We start from the raw sequence: 6766 nt of genomic DNA on the forward strand, positions 1-6766 counted from the left end.
CTCCTTCCCCTCCTCGCTCCGCTGATACTTTCCCCCGTGCCATAATAACGCCCCCTTTTCCCCGTTAGCCTTCCTGATGCTGCTGGTTTTGGGATATTCAATGCCCAGGGAAGGGGCATGGAAAGGGCAGGGGTGGGCTCCTGGTCCCAGGGGGGTGCCCAGCCGTGAGCAGGGAGCTCTGGAAACCTGCTGGAGACAGCTTTGCCCTCCTCGGGTGCTGCTAAATTTCCCCGAGCTAAATAGGGAAGACAACGAAGATCTCGGAGGCTCTGATCCTATTCTCTGGCTGCCTTCACCCCGGTAATTTCGTCTGCCCACCTCCCGCTCCTCCCCCGGCAAACCTCCACCCACGGGCACAGCTGTAGCTGCGGCATCCCAGAGAGGATTTGGAGAGCAAATTTTTGGATTTTTTTCATGATATGTTCGCTGCTGAGATGCTGCAGCCCAGGAGCGGGCACAAATGCCCCCTCTGGCGTCCTCAGCTGCCCTCACCCCGTGTTTCTCAGCATCCTGCCAGGGATGCTGCTCCCAGCAGGAGCAGATGTCGCTCCCTTTTGAAGTCCCTTGCAGGCAGCATCGTCTCCTCTCCAGGTTTCGCAGCGGAGCTCAGTCCCAGCCAGCAATTCCCTTTCAAACCCATGAAGATCCCGCATCATTCTCAATTCACTCTTTCCTTTGGGGTGAATTGAAAAATTCACCCCAAAACGCTGGGCAGCCAGAGCTGGCATTTCCCAACCCTGCTGCTGAGACGTGAGCTGGGACTGGGGCTTTCCTTTGGGATCCAGCCACATCTGAAGTGGAGCTGCCCAAAAAGAGACCCCCCGAAGCCCTCCCCGTGCCTGCAGCTCATCCCCTTGGTGCATCAGCCCCGCACACCGGGTTTGGGGGGGGCTCGACCCAGCCCCAGAATAGGGAGAGGGTCCCAGGGGGGCTCTGCTGTGTGCTGGGGACCCGGGGGGGGGATTGGGGATGTCCCCCGGGATCTGCCTGCCCCGCCGGCCGGGGGTGTCACTTGTTGATTGATGTTCCTGCGGCCAACGCCGTGCCCAGGATCTCTCGAAGGTTGCCATGGCAGCAGGAAGGAGAAAAAGGGGGAAAAAAATAAAAAAGCAGGAAAAAAGCTAGCAATGGGCATGGGAGAAGTGATCCCCAACATAACAAAAAGCCATCCCGGAGCCAGGCTGGGCACGGAGCTGCCCCGCTCAGTGCCACCCCCCGGGGTAATGGGGTGCCCCCGAGTCAATGTTTTTGAAGTTCTTTGCAGAAAATCAACGCCAAAAGCATTTGGCTTTTAAAGGCCTCTTTTAAACAGGGAAATTAAAAAAAAAAAAGGGGGGGGGGGGAAGAGATGTCTGGGTTTGCCTGGGGAGGGGCTGGTCCCCACCGCTCTTGGCTGCGGTGCCCGGCGCTGCGACAAACCCCCCGGGGAGGTGTTTGAGCGCCTCGTCCCGTGCAAAATCCCAGCAAAAACCCCATGCCTGCGGGACACGGGGGCGGCTGGCACCGTTTTGGGGAAGAACACCCCAAAAGAACCAATTCGGAGGTGCCTGAAGTTGCTGGAGCAGCAGGAGGTGGCGGTGACGTGGGGGAAGCCCCGCCGGGCACCCAGGAGGACTGAAGGGTGTCCGTGCTTTCACCCCGATAACAGCACCAATATCCCTTGGGAGCAGCCTGCCTGCATCCCTAAATTATGCAAAACGCCCAACCCGGAGCCAATTTCCCCCGTGTAATTAGCGAAACGGTGAAGGCCGTTGCATAACGCCTGCAGATTGCGGGGCCGATACGCCGCGCGTCACGGAAGCAGGGTGTGTTTTGGCATTTATGGGCATACTTCTTATTTTTAGTTAGTTTGGTTTCCATGGCAGCGCGGAGAGGATCTGCACCCGCCGCAGCTCTACATTCGGCGTCGGTCTCCCACTTCGATCAGCCCCAAACTTTGCAACTGATTTCTCCCAAATGAAGGCGTGGAAAGAGGCTCGGAAAGCAAAGAGCCAGCTCGGTTCCTTGCTGAGGAAGGTGATTTCCAGCATCTCAGCTCCTGGAAACCCTCTGGATGGGAATGCTGCAGAGGCAGAGGAGCAGCTCGTGCCCTTTCTTCCCATGGGGGGCTGCTGGCACGGGGGGATGGCACGGGGACAGACCTGTCCCTGCCACCCCAGGATGGGAATTTGGGGTTGGAGGGCTGTCCCGGGGTGTTGCGGAGGGTGAACTTTGAGATAAACCCGAGGATTTTCTTTCCAGCACTGCAGATGCGGGGAATAGCCCCCCTTCGGGCTGCCTGAGGAACAGCTGAACGCTGTGGGAGGAAGGCCAGAGCGCCCCGGCGCGCTGAGCTCAGCGCTGCTGCTCTCTGAAATGAGTCACGGGGCGGAAAAGTGGGGCACGGATCTCGGGGGAGATGAGTAAGTGGGCAGCGGGGAGGCAGTGGCCAGAGGAGCGCCACAAATCACCCTTGCAGTTCTCTCTTCCTAGCTATGAGCAGCCGCTTTGGCTCTCCCGATTAAAATCGGAAATTTTCCACTAAGCCCCCGGGGTTAAAATAAATAAATAAATAAATAAGCAAATGACACCTTTGAAAGTAATCTGCCAATTCGGATTTGCAGATTTCTCAGCGCTCTGAGGCAGCATTTTAGCAGTCAGCTTTCCTCCTGCAGCCATCAGACGTCCCCAGGTGCCGGCGTGTCACCCGGCCGGGCCTTCCTGATGGAGGAGGTTTTGCTGACGTATCTCCAGAAGCATTTTTTTTGGGGGAGAGGATGCCAGGAGGTGACGGGGAGCTGCTGCCACCCCTGGGCACGGCCACCGGCAGCACCGTGGGCGAGAAGTCCTCGCGGCGCTGCCGGCTGAGCGCTGGTTTCAGGGAAGGGGCACCGTGGGCGTGAGCGATTTTCATTCCAGCCTGCTAAAGGAAAAGAGCATTAAATATTTAGAAGGGTTGTATTGCTAATGGTCGCTGGTGTTCCTCAGGAGGCCGTGCTCGAGCTGCTGCCCGGCAGCCAGAGCAGCTCTTGTGGCATCGCCCGGGGAGTGAGGATGTGATGGAAGCAGCCAGATGCCAAATATTTTGTGATTCAAGTCGCTGCAGAGCCTGCTGAAGTCGGTGGAAAGCCTCCTCTCGATGTTGGTGGGCTCTTGGGTCTGCCCCAAACCCAAAAACTGGCCAACCTACACGGAAACTGAATGACCTGGAGGGGTGGGATGGCAGCGGGGGTACGGATCTCAAGGTCACACATGCACGCAGGGAGCAATAAACAAGGATTCCTGCTGGCAGCCCAGAGCTCATCTGTTGAAAACAACTGAGGGGAAGGAAGATCGGGGTGTATTTGTTGATCATGGGGTGGATTACCCCTGAACCCCCTTCTGCTCCTTCATTTATCTCCTGGAGGTGTGATGGGTGTCTAAGATGTGAGTGCCATCGATTTCCTGAGTCCCACCGCCCTCCTGTCCTGTACTCTTCATGCTGCTGGGGGAGCAAAGGTGTGGTGGGAGCAAAGGAGGCTGGAGGGGGATATTGGAGGGGGTCCCGACACCGCAGACCACCCCCGACCCTCGTCAGGCAGGGCAATTTCTGCGATTTTCCAGAAAAAAAATCGCGGCACCGATGCGATCTCCTGGGCGGCAGCGCGTCATGCATGATTCAGGGCGCGTCGCCCACCACCCCGTCTCGCTCCCATCCATCAATACCCTCCTGCTTGATCCCGATCGCTCATCTGCATTTCCAGCAGACAAAGCAAAGGCTCCCGCAGCAGGAGCCGGGGCCGTCTCTGAAGCTGAGGCTCCCGGCCAGAGGCACGGGAGGGAAGCGAGAGGCAGCCCAGAAGGAGGTGACTCCTCGATCCCTCCGTGTGTAATCGCTGACATTAGACAAATGGATTTGGAAGCTGGGTCAGGTTAATTACTGCAGGCTCGTAGCTGCACGCCACGCGGCTCTGGGGGCAGTGACGGGTCTGACAATTGTAAATAACACTCAGCTGGAGCATGGGGATGCTTGCCTCTTGTCAAATAAAGTGAAGGCGTAAGCTGCTGCGAGCAAGGGTGGCCTCCAAATACTCTGCCTGCGCTCCCCCATGGAGGGTTTTTTCCCCTTTCTGCCCATTTATCTGATCGAAATATAGCTAAAGCAGAAATGGCATCGCATAGCTGCCGGGATGAGAAATGGCCAAGGGAAGCAAGAGGCAGAGGGAGCGAGGAATGACGGCTTTGCTTGGGTGAAACAAAAAGTTCACTCGCTCCTTATCAGGCTGAGAGGTGGCGGTGCCTTCCTTGAGCATCTCAGCTCATCCATGTGGTCGTCCCCTCATCCAAATACCAACGCAGCAGCTGGGAATTGTACCTGCTAGCTGGACGAACCGCATGAACCCCAAGGGATTGGCACCACCTGCGTCCCCACAGAGGGATGAGCGAGGCAGATGGCGACAGCTCCCTTTAATCTGCCCAAATCACAGATTTAACAGCGTGGCTCAGCAACAGCGGTCAGCAAAAGGGGGCGGACAGCCCTGCTTTGGTGGCAAAATCCCAGAGGAGGTGACAGACAGCCTTGGAGTGCCCCCAGGACCTCTGCCACCTCTCCATCGTGGAAATGGAGGTGCCCAGGAGCGGTGGGAGGCACGCTGTGCATGTGTGGCTCATCTACTTAAGAAAATAACCTCGATAAAAGATAATAACCTTAATTTATCAGTTGCCAGCACTCTGGGATGCTACGGACTGGGCAAAGGCAACCCAGGAGCGCTGGTACCACAGTGGTGGCTGTGAGGAGGGAGCAGAGGTGGGTGTCCCACCCTGTCTGGATGTCCTCAGCACTGTGGCTGAGCTCTGCTGCCCTCCCCTCAGATCCTTACACTACGTAGGGATTTCTTCCCTCTGCTGTTATAGGCAGGATGGGACTGCCAGCAGCTATTCCAGGCAGAGCAGCACTTCAGGACGCTGGCCTTGCAGAGAGCTGGGGATAAATCACCACTTTCAGCTGTAGGACAGAGCACAGACAGCAGCATCGCTTGGCAAACGCCGCGGAGGAGCTCTCGTGGGACCGGGCTGCAGTGCATCCTGCTTGGCTGCATACCAGGGAAAATGCCTCCAGGCAGCAGAGGTTGCCTTTGTGGAGATGTCCAGATAAGATCCACATTCGGAAACCTAATGAAGTACTTCAAGCAGGGGGATAGAAACAAGTCCGAGGCTCTGCCAGTCCCTGGGTATGAAGCAGAGGAACTACTGACAGACCACTGCCTCCCCTGGATGGACTGTCCGGGCTCTGAGGGCACTTCATTGCTCCAACGAGCCTCACCTAGGAGCCCCACAGCCCTCTGCCCAGCTTCCCAGAGCTCCAGGCAAGGGCTCTGCAAATTTCTGGAGCCCTTTAAACTCCAATTTTGAGCCTTTTCCTTGCCAGAGACCCCCTGTGCCTCCAAGCCCCCCTTCCATAGCTCTCAGGTCAAGGCTCCTCGCCCAAAGGCATCACCACAGAGCAGCTGCAGCCCCGCACGGCCCCAAACGTGGGCAGGGTGCTTCAAAGAGAGGGAAATAAAAGCTAACGCAGAAACATTCCAAGTAATTTGAATTTTCAGCTGGCTGAAAGGGAGCCGCTATGCAGCACCGCACGTTGCCAGGTTCTTTTTAAGACCTCAGGTGGCCTTTGGGTTAAGAAAGGTTGAAAAAGGCTGCTCTGGTTAGCGGTGGGAGACACCCTGGGGTCTCTGGGCAAGCTCAACCGGAGCTCGAGAGGGCTGCCCAGCACGGAGCTGGCCGTGCTCGCTCTCTGATATGGGTACCAACACGTTAATTTTATAGACAAAATGTAAATCTATCAAATTATTGATAGTGTGTTGCATTTATTATGAAGTCACACTCTCAGTAGAAGCCTTAGGGGACCCCCATTCCACACATATCCCATCTTTTGCAAAATTTTCCCCCAAAACACTCCCGTTCTGCTTGGACTTTGGCTCCTCCACTGCCCTCTGCCACCAGTGCTCAGCCAGGGGCTCAGCGCCCTGCAAAGCCCCTGCAGCAGCAGAATGACATGGAAAAGGCTCTTAAATGTGATGAGGGGGCTCTTAAATGTGAGAAGGGGGCTATTAAATGAGAGGATGTGGCTATTAAAAGCCAGGAGGGGGCTGTACGCCAGCAGGGGGCTGTGCTGCCAGGCACCTGTCCCACCTCAGCGCCACCCTCAGCGCTGGGTTCTGTCACCGCAGAGCCCATGAGAGCCCACCGCACGTGAAACGAGTGTAAAACAATCACAAAAACACAGAATAAGGCTTTAAAAGCCGCCCGCCCGGCACCCAGCGGGGGCACCGCGGCCCCGACCCGCGCTCGCTGCCTGAGGGGCCAGCGGGCGGCCGCCATCTTGGGGGGCACCCGCGGAGCTGCGGGCGGGCGGGAGCGGGCAGCGGGGGCTGCTCGGGGGGCCGGTGAGGAGCCGGTGCTGACAGGGCTGCTCCCCCGGGGGGCTGAGGGGACTGCGGCGGGGCGGCGGGGACACAGTAACGGGGCGGGGAAGGCGGCGGAGGCGGGCGGAGGCGGGCGGAGGAGGAGGACCCCGCCGCCACCGCACCGCCGAGCCCCGCGGCTCGGCGCCGCAGCCCTGAGGCGAGCCCCCCGCAGCGCCCGGCCGGTGAAGGGGCGGGCAGAAAGGCGGACGGACAGGCGGGAGAACCAATAGCGAAGCTCCGCCCGCCCCTTCACGTAGCGTTGGGCCAATGGGGGAGGAGAGGGGCGGGGCCAAGCGGGCCGCGCGGCGGGCGGGCGGCGGGCGGGCGGCAGTCGGCGCTGA

This window comes from Aythya ferina (assembly GCF_964211825.1).
Source record: "Aythya ferina genome assembly, chromosome: 5".
NCBI lineage: Eukaryota > Metazoa > Chordata > Aves > Anseriformes > Anatidae > Aythya > Aythya ferina.